This window comes from Cyphomyrmex costatus, unplaced genomic scaffold (assembly GCF_001594065.2).
Source record: "Cyphomyrmex costatus isolate MS0001 unplaced genomic scaffold, Ccosl1.0 scaffold5, whole genome shotgun sequence".
In the NCBI taxonomy this organism is placed as follows: domain Eukaryota; kingdom Metazoa; phylum Arthropoda; class Insecta; order Hymenoptera; family Formicidae; genus Cyphomyrmex; species Cyphomyrmex costatus.
The window spans coordinates 3,849,711-3,867,204 of record NW_017279267.1 but is presented as its reverse complement, the minus strand read 5'-3'; the positions used below and the strand labels follow the sequence as shown (position 1 = coordinate 3,867,204).

General features: G+C 37.9%; 1 protein-coding gene across 1 annotated transcript in view; it reads right to left on the bottom strand.

Annotated features, from left to right (window-relative positions):
- Positions 1-17,494, bottom strand: part of grh (grainy head) — a 119,063-nt gene that overhangs the window by 63,350 nt on the left and 38,219 nt on the right. The gene's annotated exons all lie outside the window — the stretch shown is intronic.

Below are 17,494 nucleotides of genomic sequence, written 5' to 3'. Positions count from 1 at the left end.
GTGGCGCGTATTCATTAATATGATAATCATCCAATACGTATACGATGCCTCTCGATGATCGCCCTCGACTCCGTCATCTTCATCGTCTTCTCCTTCGTCGTCGTCGTCGTCGTCGTCGTCGTCGTGATCGACGACGGCGGCGCCGAACAAAACACCATTATAAATCTGAACGAGATCGCGTTCGCGTATACAATTTCGTTTGCAATCGATAAAACGAAATAGAAAAACGGAAAATGTGAAATATATAGTGGCAAATGCACACCGCGCGCGTCGAATCACTCGCGATGAACACTCGGCTTGATTTTTCTTTCAATTCGCAAAATTGTCACAGTAGAAAATTAATATTCGCGCACTGGATTTTACTTTTTTTTTTTTTATTAGTGATAAAAAATCCTTGTCCCTTCTTCCTCTTTACGCTCCTTCCGCCTAGCGTCGACTCGTATCCGATGCACTTTTCTCTACCTCGACACCGTCACTCTCCGTGTCTCGGCACGTTTTCACGTATCTCCGGTCATTTCGTTATCGCGCCTCCGCCTTCGCCTTCCACCTCATTCTTCGTCCTTCCTCGTCCTCTCCTTCTTCTCCTCCGCCGCCCCCGCCTCCTCCTCCTTCCTCCTCCGTTTCTTCCTCTTCCACCTCCAGCTTCTCCACCTTCCACCAGCGGAGATGACTCGTGCTGCCGTCCTCTTCCTTCCTGCGCCTCTTCCTCTGATCCCGCACGATCAAACAACCACCACTGCAACCGATAACCACTTGGTCCCGCTGCGGTGCCGCAAGCGGTGGTGCCGTTGTACGCGTCGACTAATTTTCGGACGAACTTTCCGGTTCGGTGTCTTGTATTGGACTGTGCAGAAGTGGCACCTTCCAGTTTCTGAACTTACATCTTGTCAGGTAAGTGTGAGCTTTGCCCGCGCGGTCCCGGGGCGGTAACGCGTGTATGCGTTCATGTGTACATATGTACGCCCCGCGTGCGTGTGCGTGTATGCGTGTCGCGCCGCAGACCCGCCTCTTTCCCCACTCTATACGCGGCTCTATCTGGCCTCTCTTTCTCGCGCGCGTGCTCTCGATCGCCGCCATACGAGTGTGATAGCAATGCGCTCCCTCGTCGAACGTGCGTATAGAGCGTACGTTGTTGCGTGTGCGTGTGTTTGCTGCCGCGCCGCGGACGCACGCGAATGTACGGGTTACCCCCGTGTGTCGCCCGTAGACGACGACGACCACTGGTAGCTTCCAGGTAGACCAGCGTAGACGTTCCTCTTTTTCTCTCTCCCGTTCACGCTTCTCGCCCTCTCCTTGTCCTCCTCCTCCTCTCTAGACATCCCCCCTCGATGTTGGTTTTTTTTTTACATCGCGCGTTATCTCTTTTCTTCTCTCTTACTCCTCCCGCTTGGTTCTCCCGCGTGAGTGCGTGCGTGACTCTGGCGATGCGCGTAGAGGACATTTAACGTATCGCGATCGTGTTTTATCCCTACCAGTTACGTTCCGAGAGAGAAACAGAAACAGAGACCGCGAATGAGGATTTCCTAGGATTAGATACGCTATAAGGGTAGTTGGGGCGAGGGTAGTTGTTCACGTAATAATCTCTTTCGGGGATAGTTCTGGTCTTCTCGATCAGCAAAATGTTGTTGTGACACAACATGTCATCTTTAACACTCGCGCGTTATGATTTATGAGTATTATATATTCATGTCATATTAATTAAAATGTGTAATATAAACTTAAGAGACATAATGTGTGAAACTTGAGATAATTTGCCTGAGTACAAATCGAGACTTAGAACTCTTAATGATATGTTATATCACTGTTGGATCTCATGCTGCGCATCGCATTGAACGAGAAATTGCGGATTAAATAAACTTGTCTCCTCGCCGAATATGTTTAGCATATTTTCGATGACAGCGATAAGAGAATATAAATCTATCGTTGAAAGCATCACATTCGAAGATTTGCATATTCATAAGATAGCGTAAGAAAATAAAAAATTCTAGTTATCTTAAGGTATAATTAAAAAATCTTCGATTTTTTTTTTTAATAGATGTACGTTACCTGTTAAAGAGAGAAAGTTCGCGTGCTTATGTTTCGCGACTTTTCGGAATAAAAATTTTTATATCGACCACCTGAATCCTCCGTAACACGTTGGATGTATACGTCATTTAAAAGAGAGCAGCGGTGCACCTGTACGTACACTACATCAAAGTATATCGGAATATGTAAAATGCACGAACAATACAATCACTTTTTCATTCATGTATTATCACTTTGATTAACTGACTCGAGTCCGATGTCTTTTTTTGTCCGCCTGGATGCAATCTTCTTTCATAACATTTCAATTTCGACGTTAATTATCTTGGTAACTATATTCAAAATTAAAATCCAGTTGAAGTTCATTTGAAAGTGACTTGAGAACAAGGTTGTCTTAATTTGCCAGAACCTCTTCATCCTTGAACGCTTATAACGCAAAAACCGCTGACGCCTTCTGGGGCATCCCGCATGGACATTATAAGCGTCCGGCGATGAAGAAAGAGAAATTCCCTTGACGTTTTAATATTGTCCCCCCTGGCACGAATAAATCGCTCGTCCGAGAACGACCGCAGGCGTGGAAAACAGATCTTCGGTATCTCCGACTTTTTTTCTCCGAGTGGAAACTCGTTGAAAGTTTCACCGAGATGTCAACAGTGGTTACTCTTCATTATGTCGCTCCAGTATTCCGATCGAAAGATCTCCGATACAGTATGGATTTTCAACATTTTCTGCATTTATTTACACGATGTTTTATGAACGCGTGCAAGACGTGATGAAAATTATGGTCTTTAATTACTATCTTTTCGGACGGAATGAATGATTCCGGCGTGTCCTTCCCCTGAGAGAAGGCTATCCTTCCGAATATATTGTACATGATACGTCCGTTTCGTAAAAATTTTAATTTATCGTCGAATCAAAATTTCATCGTGTATGTTTCTCCTGACGACGCGTCTCGACTGATTGCATCATTAATCGCGTCTGCGTTAACATATAATAAAAATAACCGGGATTGACGTAAAGGCCTGCGGACATTTTGCAGGCGGATGCAAATTTCATGTCGGTATTAGCGTGAATTTTGAACGTTAATTAAATCGCCGATTTTGCAGCAGGGAACCTCCGGCAAGGAAAACGCGCGGATTCCCGTTTCTCGTTACTTCTCTTTTTCTCGCCTTTCCTCTCGTCTTCCTTTTTTTTTTTTCCACGGACTCTCTCAATCGACGACAGGGGTAACGAAGCCGGTCGTCGAGAGTTTCACCTCGGGCGTCTCCATCGGCTATTTTAACGAAGCCGAAGAGAGCGCCCCGAAGTTCATGGAGGTGCAAATAAGAGGATAGTTTCACGACCGGCTCGTCGTCAGCCGTCCATTTTTCCATCTTCGGTCGTCCGTGTTACGCCCATAAGTGATCCCGAGTGTCGATCTCGTATCTATAACGAGACTGATCGAGTGCACCGCCCCGATTCGAGAGATTCGCGCGCGATCGCACTCGCATGCTCGATAAGAAGAGACGAGATGACGACAGAGGGAGAGAGAATGAGAGGGCCGTAAATAGGTACTCTGTTAATCAAGCGAAATCCTGGCGTTCGAACCAGTTTTGTTAATGAAGCGGTGACATGATATCTATTAAGGCGAGAAATTTTATGTCTGCGCGAAATTCGCGGCTCTCGATTCGCGTCGACAGCGAGACGCGCTATCACGAGGAAAAAGCGATCCAAATCGATAATATAATCGATTGGAAAATAGTCGCGTTCTGCCATTTCGTTTCATGAAATACGCCACTTGAGTTATTTTTATTAATACGATCTTTTATTTTATTTCTTTATAAAACGTTTAGATATGATAAAGATGATTTGTTAGTATCAATAATGAGACAGAAAGAAAAATACATAAAAATTAAAATTTAAAGTCGTAATAATATTTAAAAATGGATAATTTAATGATAAAATAAATTAAAAATATTTTTCTCAGAAATAAATCGACATTAATATTTCGAAAATTAAATCATTCTTCTCATTCTTTTTGTAATAAAAACAATTCATTTATATAAATCTTTCAAAAAACGTTAATTATTTTGCAAAATATATCGAAAATATTACGTATACAAATTCTGCTTTCATACAAATTATTATATTAGCAGTAACTTTATTTCTTATAATTTTTGCAAAAATTGTAAACAAATTATTATTTAATTATTAATTCAATCATATAAGACAGGCTTTAATGCGCATAATGTCTCTTGATCACATGCAACAAGTACAGGCACAATTTTAAGTAGTAAAAGCAGACGCTGGCCAGCCAGCGTTTACATAATAACAAAGAACATCTGTTGATAATGAGATTCATTTTATTTATTGTGCATAAATATGATTTCTCATCGTCTTCAAACATTCGAAATCGCTCGAGGAAAAAACATCGGAAAATATACGTCGATATCACATCATAAAAGAAGAAATATTTCTCGTAAAAATATAATATATTTTGCTTAACTATTATATAAAATATAAATTGAATATATAGTACACATATTTACATTTAGTTAAATGTACTCATCATTTACAAAGTTTATATTAGTCTCGTAAAAAATCTAGAAACTGGAAACCACTTGCAATTTATTCAAAATTCATCCGCGTTTAGAGCTCTTCCTTGAATTCTTCGCCTATCTAGGCGGTGGAGAGAAAATTGGCGTACAATGTTCCTTCTCGAACACGTTCTTGTATACATCGATATTTTAGCGTTAATGAACTAACATATCTTTCCCCGTCCATGTTAAAATACAAGTGCGTGCGTTGTAAAAATATTCGACGGCTTTCTGTCATCCTCGCCTTGTTTTTTACCAATTTCATCAGGTAGGTTCTTGTGATTCAAACGTGTGTGAAGCAGCGCGTTTCCCTCGGTTGCGTCGCGCGATTTATCGGATCTCTTTTCGAATTCTTATCGCGCTTCATAAAAACGACGTCGCGCGTTATGGTCGTGGCGACGCGGTGGAGGTCGGGACACATATAACAGTGAATTGTCGTTACGTTTGTCATTGTCGTGGTAAATAAAAGGCCGCGTATCTACCGCCGAGAAAAAGAGAGAGAAAGATCTACCGCAGATATCCTCAGGTAAACGAGTATCCACTCGCGTCTGCCGCGACAGTAATGTTGGGGCGAGCTCTTTTATTAGCCGGCCGTTTCGGTCTACCTTCCCTCTTTCGTGCTCGTTTGTCGAAAACCTTCATCTTTGCGGCATTCGGACTACCGATATACGCCATAACAAATTCTGATGAGAAGCATATTTTTAAGAATATCGCACTTTAAATATATTGCGCTAACTTTCGTGTACGACTGCAGTCGAACTTTTTTCTTTCATAACACATTTTTGTGCGACAAAATATTCATGCATAAGAAATAATAGACTTTCTAATACTTTAATACAGGAAAATCGTATACCAAATTTATTTTATACATATATATCCATATATACCGCGTAATTTTCTCGAAACTTTCTTGAAAACACCGGAGAGAACCATTTTGCTGAAATATCTGAAAATTTAGTTAAATACAGATTTGAAAATAATTTTGTTAAATCAAATCAAAATTTTTAAATAGGATACTCAAACTGTTTGCTAGAACGTCAAAATATTTTGACATTCTAAAAATTTTAATAGTCTAACAAAATTATTTTCAAATCCGTATTTAATTAGATTCTTAGATATTTCAGCAAAATCGTTTTGTATAATGCATTTGCTTGCGTTACAATCATTCTTGGAATTCAATGACAAAATAATGCGAGGCAAAAATAATAATTAGATTCAAGATGATCCGAAAAGTTCCGCAGAATCTTAACTGGCGTGAAATAAAATTATGTGTGATGCGAAAATTGCGGTACAGTAATTGCGAGAAAATTCCACTCAACGAGACATGGCGTAACGCGACGTTACACACATTACACTATCGCATTATATAAATTTATAAAGGGCAAACGCATTCGCGAAGTGTGTTTTACGTAATGCACCGAGCGTGCACCGTGCAGTGCTATGATTTCCGGTTGATCGCTTCGAACGAATAATGCCCAAATCAAACAGTCACTTTCGCGGAGGCAAGCAGTGGAAAAGCGTGTGCTCGAAAGGCGAACGTCAGCAGGTGCTTCGTTATGTATATAATATTAAGTCGATAATATCTACATACACTGTTAAAAATTTCTGTTGTCACTGTCAAAAATTTTAAAAAGTGTTGAATGTTTTTATCTAACAAAAATGTGCCGTAAATGTAAACAGCTATTTTGGCTAATTTGGCTAGGACACTTTTGCGCGTAAAGCAAGCGATCCCGGGTTCGACTACCGGCCGAGGTAATATTTTTCGCAATAAGAATTATTTTCAGATTTTAATATAGTTTAACATCGATATAAGATGCCAAAAAGAGCATAAATTAATTATTAAATTGTTAATCAATATTCGTGATAGTACTGTACGGTAGTTTATTAGAGTTGCGTTTCAAGATCGACAATTGTTCGGCGCGTAGTTTAGAAAGACTACATATATTAGTATATCATATATTCACGCGAAATTATATACGTAAGATCCAAGCTAGACTGTTGTAGGCTTCGTATTCGTATTAGTTATGTTTAAACAGCTATGCTGTGAAATTACTATAACACTTTGTGATAAGGTATATGCAAATCTTTAGTGCGCATGCGCGACGCGCCAGTTTTCTAAACTAACGAGCAAACTTCTATTGGAAATGCAAATATTGTGAAATTACAGTTAAACGCTATATGATTTGTTTGTAAATTTACTGCACATTTTTATTGTAAGGGTATTGTAAAAACTCTCAAATATTTCTAACAGTGTACAGATTCGAAGCGGTCCTAGATTTCAGACGAGAATAGGATCAATGATTTATATATATTATCGATACGAAAAGCTGTTTTCCTGTGATATAGTAATAATTATACGTCATGCTATAATTGACTTGATGACTCGAAAAACGCGCTATCTCACTGTGTTTTTGCTTGTAGATTCGTATCGCGTGAGATAGTGAAAAGTGCGTTATCACTCTATATACACGTAGATTAAATCAAAATAAAATGAAAATGATATATATAATTTAATATATCTTTTAATAAGGATACACAGAAGAATTAATGCGTAATAACTGAATTTTTGTATTTCTTTATACATATAAGTATCACAACTAGAGCTAAACTTAGAAGGAGCTGATAAAATGAATTTAATTGCAAATGAAACTGGCTTTAATTTATGTTTTCAGTGCTTCGATCTTTTACTAAGTCTGATGTCTATACAAAATCGATGCTTTCGTCATTAATTTATCAGCTTCCGCAGTTTCTTTTCATGCTTTTCGAGATAAGAAACGTTGTAGTACAGCCATGAAGAAGTGGGGAGCGTATAACCCGCGCAAATTTAGTGTTCCGCTTTAATCTACGTTTATACTCGGCTATATTCTCTTTCTCCTTTTCTCCTCTTCCGTCTTCTTCCCGTTCCTGCTCTTACAGCTTCGTCGTCGCATTTCGCGCCTCCCTTTCTCGTTTCGCTGTTGCATCGTTTAATCTGCATGCCGCGTGCGTTTACGCCGTGAATAAGGCGCATCGGGAACGCCCCGTGTGTACGCACTCGAGAACACTTTTAATGGGCCCGCACCATCGACGAGAGCCGGCTGAGCATTAAAACAAATCTCTGCCTCGCGAACGGCGACGATACCTATCGGCCGTACGTTGCACCGGTTGTGCGTGCGATAGTGCGACGCGAATACCATTCGCGTAGACATTCCCGAGCTCAGAATCCGGCCAGTGTGACAGGCGATTTGTTCCGTCGCTGCGATTGGCTCTGTTATGTCCGATAATTTAATGACAAGACTTTGCAATTCTGTTCTATTTTTCCGATCTGATTTAAACATTATGCAATTATTTCTTGACATGCGTTATTTAACGTTTTAAATTAAAAAAAAAAAAGATATTTATTGATTTTTTAATTGATTGAAAATGATTTATATATGTATATTGTGAAAACACAAAAACTTGACTGATTGGCCAGATTCTTCCGTGCTTATAGATCCGCGTGTGAACACGGAATGCAACACGACGGTATCATTGTCCGATATAGCATTTAAATATTGCCTACTGTACTGTAATTACAGAGTTTGTACCGTGATTTCGTCATGGTGCACCGTGCAGCTTTTCATAAATTATAGCACGGTCGAACTGTGACTTGTAATTTGGCAAATTGCTATTCTCCGTGAAAGATCGACACGTCGTTCATACACGTCGATTACCGATCGATTGTCGATCGTTGATTAACGATTTCTCGCGACCAATTTCCGCTTTGTCCGCTCTGACTGTAATTAATAGTCAGCCATTTGTCCTCTGCATTTTTTTTACCACTTATACAATTTTTTATTTTTCGATGGTACATGTATATAATAACAATATTTCAAGATTTTCATCGTTTTCGTTGTAAAACTTTGTTTCGAAAAGTGATCGGCAATCCCGCGATTGTTGCGAATGTTGATCGGCATTTTGAAGAGAATACACGTGCAAGTTTATTAGAGAGTTTTCAATTATTGACCACAAACTCGCACGAGGACTATCCACACGCCGCCCGTAAACTTTCCATACTGCGTAATTAGATGGAAATTAGATAGTTTATATTTATCAGTAAGTGGCAATTACCGTACAGTGATTTACGCATTTTTCCGCATTATAATTACATTTGCATTAAGGTCATTGACCAAATTTCCTCATTTTATTAGCGGCCGCGATGATACAAATATTAGGCACTTTTAGGTGTCCTATGCAGTCGAAAGATTCGTCACGAATGGATTCACATAAACGGTCAGTACGATGAGATAACGGAAACTCATATCCACGGCATGCGCGGTCAGCATTAAATGCATTTGGTTCTTAAGACCTTATTTTACTACGTGCACACATATTTTCTTCTTAATATTACAAGATGTAAATAGAAACCAAGCTTTAGCTTTTTCGTTATCCTACTCGATCTAATCCTAATGTACATGAGTTTCATTTTCATTATTCTTATTCTTTTAGACTTAGATTGTATCCGTTTTTCCTTAAATGTTTATCTCTTTAAAATACTATCTCTTTAAAAATATACGCGATATACACGGAAGAAAGGTTCTACTGAAATATTTAAAAATTTAATTACAAATACAGATTTGACAATAAAATTTGTTGGATTATCAACAATAACGTAACTACAGAAGGTTAAAGGGGACTGCAGCCCCTATGGTCCAAGGATCATTGAGGCTCTTGAAATTTACTTTTATTTTTAATTACATTGTCCAATACTATTTGCCTTGATATTCAACTTTCTTTGAACATGACCGTCTATAACTCCATTATCGCGATACAACTTTGTTAATTTTACTGCGTTAATTAATATTTTGTACATCTGAAGAGGGTTCAAATATCGAGCCGAAACGTAATGTTTTTGATTTTCAATATTTTGTATTTTAATTTGATTGCGTGCGTGTAACTGTTTAGTGTGAATTTATTTTATTTTAATTTATAATGTAATAATTAATACGTTAAAAATGGCGAATAAGAGTCAAATTACAATTTAAAATCTGAATCTGATAATTTATTCTAATATTCTATATTGCGAAGAATATTACGTAATTTTTTGGCGTTTCGTCCCGGCTTCCACTACTGGACTCATCAGTAAGGTATTGTAATGGAAGCCTACCTTAGACGCCGGTGTAAGTTATTAAATCGAGATGCTATATAAAGAGATATACGCGTGTCTCAGCACTTGCGAGAATTTGCGAATATCGATAGACCTCTGATGGCGGGTCGACGTAGTAATATTCTTCGCAATATTTATCCAAAGTAAGAAATAACGTTCTATTAATATATGTAGTACCCCCAAATTGCGCGCCGAACAATTGTCGGTCTTGCAACGCAAATCTAATAATCTGTTATAATGTAATATTAAATGATCTATTAGATCACACTTATAGTATTGACTCTTAATTGCCTTTTTATTTCATTAATTTTTGATATTCTATAAATCGTTGTCAGTAAATCTCTATATCGAAAGATATAACTAACGCAAAAGTATTAAAAATGCCTATTTTAGCGCAACATTGATATTGTAAGATCTTCTCTAAAACTTAACATGCCATTGTCACAGTCAACGCTAAAATTTTATCAGAAATGTTTTGATAAAACTTAGGCAAAAAGGATCTTTTTTTGTCGATTAATATGTTATTATTTGAAATACAATTGTTTGACCAATTATTTGATAGTTAAATTAAAAATAAAATTCCGTATTTCCAAATTTGTATTGCAGTTGCACTTTATATTCCGTTCTGCTTCTGACACCGTTATTGTAGTAAGCTAAATTTGATGTTTAGATGTTATGTATGATCCCGTGTCGCGTGTTCAATGACAAGGTCTTCAACAGGTTATGCCCGCGGGTTTAAATTTTGAGATTATGCCAGTGGCTATCAAAATAATTATGTAGATGCTTCAGATGATTGTGAAAAATGTCAAAACTTGTTTGAATTATTCGTTAGAGTTTTCCTACATAATTATTTTGATAGTCCAATGAAATTATTCTCAATCTATTTCTAGCAAAATTTTTAGATACCTCAAATCACATTTATTCGTTTATTTCGTTATATACATATATGTAGATGTATTCGATGTATGTATAATAAGATTCACTAAAATTAAATTATGCGAATTAGTCGCGCATTCGGGAACAACGTATGCAAGTGCACATAGAGAGAAAAAAATTGTTATAAACGCAAAAGGAATTACAAAATGTAATTGTCATGCTGTTTATAGCAAATAAATTTGCATATCTGATAAATATTTTGCATTTGTTGTCGGTAAATAATTTTTATAGCGAGTACAAAAAAGAAATAAATATTTGTTACACCTGTAAATAATTTGCGATTCTTATATTTATAAATAAATTTTCATAGCATAGGAGTAGCGTTTATAACAAATTTGTTATCTCTGTGTAACACGTTAGAATCGCACCGGTTGTACTTAACTCTAAATCGAAGCTGAGAGAATAATATCCATTGTCGCTGATGTTACCTCGCGTTGTGGAGAAGATGCTCGACACTTATTATAGCCGGAGTCGTGTATTGCTATTCGTTAGCCGTACCATACATATATTTCTCGCACGGAACTTACAAGCGCCGAGTATAACTAGATTGAAATTGAGCCGCTCGCACACGCAGTTATCTCCAAAGTATTAGGATGCTTATGCACGCATAGGCACAAATCAGTTTTACATAACAGCGAGGCCGATTGTAACGTCGGGAGGAACACGACTAATACACATCGCGGCTGTACACGTTAATACATTTAATTTTTGTAACATATCGGACCGCATACATCAGTGAAACGTTAAACTGTGCAGATAGTATAATTATTGACCGGTATACGAGAAAAGTCATACGTTTACGAGCAAAGAGTCGCCGTTAATGATTACACGAAGTTACATGCGTAAGTAACATTTAATTCGTTGGAAGCTGCTGAAGTTTATGCCCCACAGCCTTCGAGTATTAATTACGTTGATAAAATACAGATACTTTTATTTTTCTTCGCAGTCGCGTAGCTCGCGCAAACGCGAATTACGAGTGCTATGTAATTACGGTAAACTATTCGCGCATCGAGTTACCGACTGAAAACTTTTTAATATGGTCGCGTTACAGGTGCATCGTTGCGGGCATTAAGATAAATCTTTCTTCCCGTACACAACGATACCTATCGATGATTGCCAGGGCTTTCGAAGATCTTGTAATCTACGAATATATCACACGATATGGAATTACTAGACGTCCTATTTCCATTGGAAAAGCAATCTCTTTGAAAACCGACGTTCACCTGTAGTCTTTTCCTCTTAATTAATCTCTTATCCGGGTGAAGTAAATTAGCCGGACACATCTCACGGCGGTATAAAATTACTAAACTAAAATGATAAAAGAGTGTACAATCTTCGGTTTTTTATCAAATATGATGACGGACGCGTACCTACCGCGTAATAGAGACTCTTTATACAAAAGCAAAGCCGATCCTCGCGGCTGCACATTATCCTGGATACCGCGATGCAACGAACAATTTCAATCACTTGGAATTTCACCGATAAAATCGCTACAAGTTATTATCATTATTATTATTATTATTAATGCAAATGGCGCGTTATTACGGCGAGGTAAGAGGGCGTCGATGCGCGTATCGCCGTTGCTTTATTAATGCTCTTGTATCATTTATATAATCGAACGATGTCGGGGAACAATACGCGCGTTCGAAGCCTCTTATTAATTACGGCTGTTCTTACAAGAACTCTTCTCTCAATTAACCGAGTGTGCATTAAAAGCAAGCACTTATCTTCCCTTTTCTCATCGAAAGATAACCAGAGAGATTGACGATGGTCGCGCGGTATTCTGTGAGCTACGATTCAGGTGAATACTCTGCGGTAAGCAAAAGTTCATCGCCCCTGTTGTCGTTATAGCATCGTCCCATACGTCTACGAATGCGTATGAGCTATCAATTTATCGACAAACTCTTGAGCAGGCTCTCCTTACCGTTGCACGGTTATGTAAGCGTAATTTGATTACGCGGAAATTTAATATTATCGTCCACAAAATAAATGAGGGGACAACGTTAATGCACTTCTATAGGAGATTAAAAAATAATCAACAATACTTTTTTTCATATTGTAAGTAGTATCTTAGAGAGGATGATTACTATTTTTTCAGATATAGATTTTTTCTCGCGTTGAGAATCTTTGCGATTCAATAGTCTTTTGTATAATTCATTCGTGTTTATCGTGGAGATAAAATATATTTACTTTATTTTATCGTAATTTAATTTTGAATCTATTTTACATTTTTTATAATTAATAGGAAGATTAACGCAATTATAGAATTATTAGTCGTTCATAAACATCGCTCTCTTCTAATTCAGCCTTATTAATCGTGCATTTTAGTTCTCGTTAACATTAAAAAAAAAAACTTTAGCATTTCTAATTTCAATGGAGCTTTAAAAGTATAATTATTCTCATGAAAGAGAATATGTGTGAATCTTTATAATTAATAAATTTATAATTAATATAAATTACTACTTTATATTAGGACCTTGAATAAATTCTCGCTGTTTTTTTCGTGAAAAGTAATGCTTTATTTAAAAAAATAATTTTAAACGTTTAGAAACTGTTGTGTAATCAACTCCTAATGATTCTACAAGTTCAGCTAGCGTCTGACATGAATCTTCATGCAGTAATGCCTCCAATTCTGCTTTATCTTCAACATCAAAATCATTATTTTTGAAGCGTCTAAACCAATCTCTGCATGTTTCCGATAGAGCATGGTTTATACCGTAAGTCTCAACAAGAATTCTGTGTGCTTCAGCTGCAAATTTTCTTTGAATAAAGTAGTGCAATAAAATTCCCCGCAAATACTCTTTTGTTGGCACAAAACTCGACATGTTTAACACTATGAAACAAAAAGTTGTTTACACTTCGGCGAGATGACATACACTGAATTTCAAGCTTGCTTATCGTAGTTTCTTATCGATATGTCTTCAACTACATGCACGCAGTGCAAGTTCTGTTAACACCATATGTTGGAAAACAGCGAGAACTTATTCAAGGTCCTAATAATTAATAAATTACCATACGTATGTATTTATTGCATATTTTTTACAAATTTATTGAATGAAATCGTTAGACTAATCCATTAAATTTCCGCAATACATACCCTTTTAAAAATAAATATAAAAATCTCTTTCATATTTCCCCCCGTGAAAAATGAATTCATAAATTATTTTATGGTAATGATTAGGAAGATAGATTATAAATCATGCTGAAAATTTTTGATTGAGTCATATGTGTTTGACCTAGAAAACTTTTAAGAATGATAAGTGTTAAAAGAACAAAATATTTGGAAAGCTTGATTAACTTTATTATTATTACACATACTTTTTTTTATTTTTACCGTTTTTATTATGCTTTTAATATTATTATTTAAAGAAAGATCTGTGACTTAGCTGAAATCATGATGTTGAATCATACGTTTGGACACACATATGAATCATATATTTTAAAACATGAGAGTTTTAAGTAGATGTAAATTTTGAAACACGACATCCTCTGTAACAAATGTAAGCATAAATCATGTTAGCATTGTGAGAAAAGATGCATGAGACAGCACATTTTGCGCTTATCCGGCACGTTTCAATCAATTTGCGCGGATGATTAACGATTAATTAATAAAGGAACCGTGCGACAATAAAATTTAATATTTCTCATATAGAACAGCGTCTGGAAACTTAAAATTCTTCGAATAACGTGGCTTTTCCGCAGAATCGTTTATCGATTTAATACTACGTCCGCGCAATGGATTGCAATTACACGGTGATGCGGCATCGACATGATTTTTTCACTCTTTAAACAAGCGGAATACAATAGACGATCGAATCGATTAATCATTAATTGGTGTTCATGTCAGGGAGGGCACGAATGAAATATTACCTTTACGGTACAGCCGCGTGATAAGTTAAACCCATTGCGAGTTTACAGTTAACGTACGTAAATGCAAAGTGGAGTTGGCAATTATTATCGTCACGACTTCAATTTCCAACAATTCTGATTAGCAGCACTTAAATGTCAATTTACCGTCTCCTTGTTATACACTTATCTAATAATCACAAAGTCTTTTGCCATTAAAAAGATGATCCCAATTGGCTCTACATATTTCACATGCGCGTACGATTAACGTTTGAAACATTCTATCGTCGAGGTATGCGATGTAAAAATAGGCGCGATCGTAACATTTCGCAAGTCTCACCATTCAACAACCGGTGATTGAACAATCGAAAGTTTGCGTGCTAAGACTTGAATGCGTTTTGTGCACAAACACAGGGTCGAATTCATTATACCGATTCTAAGCCAACGCCATTCTCTTCTTGAATGCGATATACTGTCACATTGAGTGTTATGTCGAGCATCGCAGTTCATTATACACAACGCGATATATTGATGTTTTATTTTGCATACGCTTTTGTGGCACATATCCGGATCGTATACAATGTCGACCTTTATCATTTTCAATGGCCTTCTATCAGATTTTCTCTCTTTCATCGATAAATTAAAAAATAATAAAACCGACTAAGTTGATAAAAAACGCAAAAAATAATAGGATATTACGTTTTGCTTTTTATAAAATCTAATTATTATAAGTTATGTATTAAAATATATTTTTTTTTATTTCGTGCCATTTTAATTTGTTGGAATAAAAGGATTTGTCTGCACATATTATATGTTTTTAAACATCTTGCGGCTCTTTTATACGCAAAACGGCAATAAAAACAACTTTGTTATTTCATTCTTATTCTCGCGACAGAAGGATCAATGAGCATGAATACACCTACACTTAGCCGTTTACAGCACACCGTTTATCGTTCGCCAATGTGCGCGCAGCTTACGGGATATCGATCGCGATTATAGATCGTGGAACGGGCATAATCAACTCGACGTTTATAAGGTTCTATCGCTTGCCCGGGTAATCGAAGTTACGAATCGGCTGATCGAAAGGTCGTGCGTGCGCGCTAATAGTAAGACACGATAAAAACACTGATATACCGTCCGGTGTGCCGGACGTTCGAAAGGGGCCTGCGCGTGTGGTGCAACGATAAAAAGCGTCGATATACCCGGCAACGTTCGAAAGGCCTTTGGGTAACGCGTGTATATGCTCTCTCTCTCTCTCTCTCCTCTTTCGCGTCCACGCTGGGCACGCACACGCGTGCTCCCCTTGCACCTCTCGCGGGAAACCGCGGATCATTACGCGCGATCGTAACGCGCGGCAGCACGGAGGCAGCTCCGTGACATTTGTACGGGAAAACGCACGTGTGCACCGCGACACCTATGATCTGTCATAAATAAACTTGCCACTCGGTGCAAACGCAATTCGTCGGTGCATCTCTTAAATTGCCGACTTATCGCTTTACCTACTATGTTATCGCTATCCGCCGCTCACATTGCTCACCTGCGAGCTCGTTGAACATCGCATTCGTCTCCGAGCGAACATTATCCGCGTAGATCCAGCTGAGATAAGATTCTATTTCATACCCAGAGGCCATATTCTCTTTCACGAAAAGTGAGATATAAGCATCTTGTCTCATTAGTTACAATAAGAAGGAAAAAGACAAAGTTATTTTCGCAATTTCCAACTTTCCTGATACATGACTTTCACAAAATTATTCGTATATCTGTATAGAAATGTAAGGAGCGACTATAAGCTAAGAATTATTAGTGGAGAATTCATATCAATGTGTACTCGTGTTTTATATTTTTATGATGTTGAAATTGGATCTTTTTCTGACACGATTTCTGCGTGCATTTAAACGCCCTATCTTTTATCCACTGCATCGGCCGCAGCACATATCAAGGCGAACGCGGAACAACCGCGAGTTAAGTCCGTTCAGACACCGTAACGTGCGCGTGTAACGCTTTAAGCCCCGTGTCACGTATTCCGGTTGAGAGACAGATTATAATATCAAAGGTAAACCGCGGTCGGACAGTCGGTATCATGCGAATGTCAGCCACGATGAGAGAATGACAAGGATCCGACGAGGATACAGGTGGAAAGAATACTTTTATCTTCCTGTTACGGAAGCTTCCTGTAATAATAAATTAATCAAATTCGAGACAACTCACTGAGACGATTAGGAAAAAAGTGCATTATTAGAGAATTTAAAAGAAGTAATTTGATGTAGGTATTCACTTTCTTTCGTTTCCAAAAAAGTATTGTGTAATTTATTTTTTCAATATTTAAAAAATATATTACAGAGAGTTTATGCAGAGAGTTTTATGTATATAACTATCGTCTATATACAAGACGTCTTTATTCAGCTTCTGACCCTATCTGATTCCAGAATCGATGACTCGCTATTAAAGTTAAGATATCCAAGAATACTCGCCGTCTCTCTGATATTCCGATAATATCGTAACGCTTCTACATAAGAACGAACCGCATCCGTGTATCGTGTTACGCGTTGGATCAAAATATCAAAGGTAAATCTCGTCCGGCTATGAGAAGAAGACGGGGCTAATTGCGCGCGAACAAGGGCAGCAACGGCCTCGCGATGCAACGAGGGTTTGACGTCGATGCGAGTGCAAAGAGGTAGAAACGCGGGGTAGACAGGAAAGGGGGAAAAAAAATGAAAGAGAAACGAAAGAGAGTGACGAGCTAGAGGGAATCGATCGGTCATTACCATAATTTGTATATGAGTACCACCTGGAACGGTGGCAGTACCCCATGGTCAACGCTCGCAACCTTCTCGGGACTCTTTTTCTCTTTTGATCTCTGCCCCTCGCTGTCCCTCTTCTTTGAAGCGCGCAAGCTGCTTGCGCACGCTAAAATTGTCTTCTTGCATCCCATTAGGAGAGTCTCGGAAGGGAAAGACGCGAAAGTGCCGGCGATTGCGCGACGTCGATT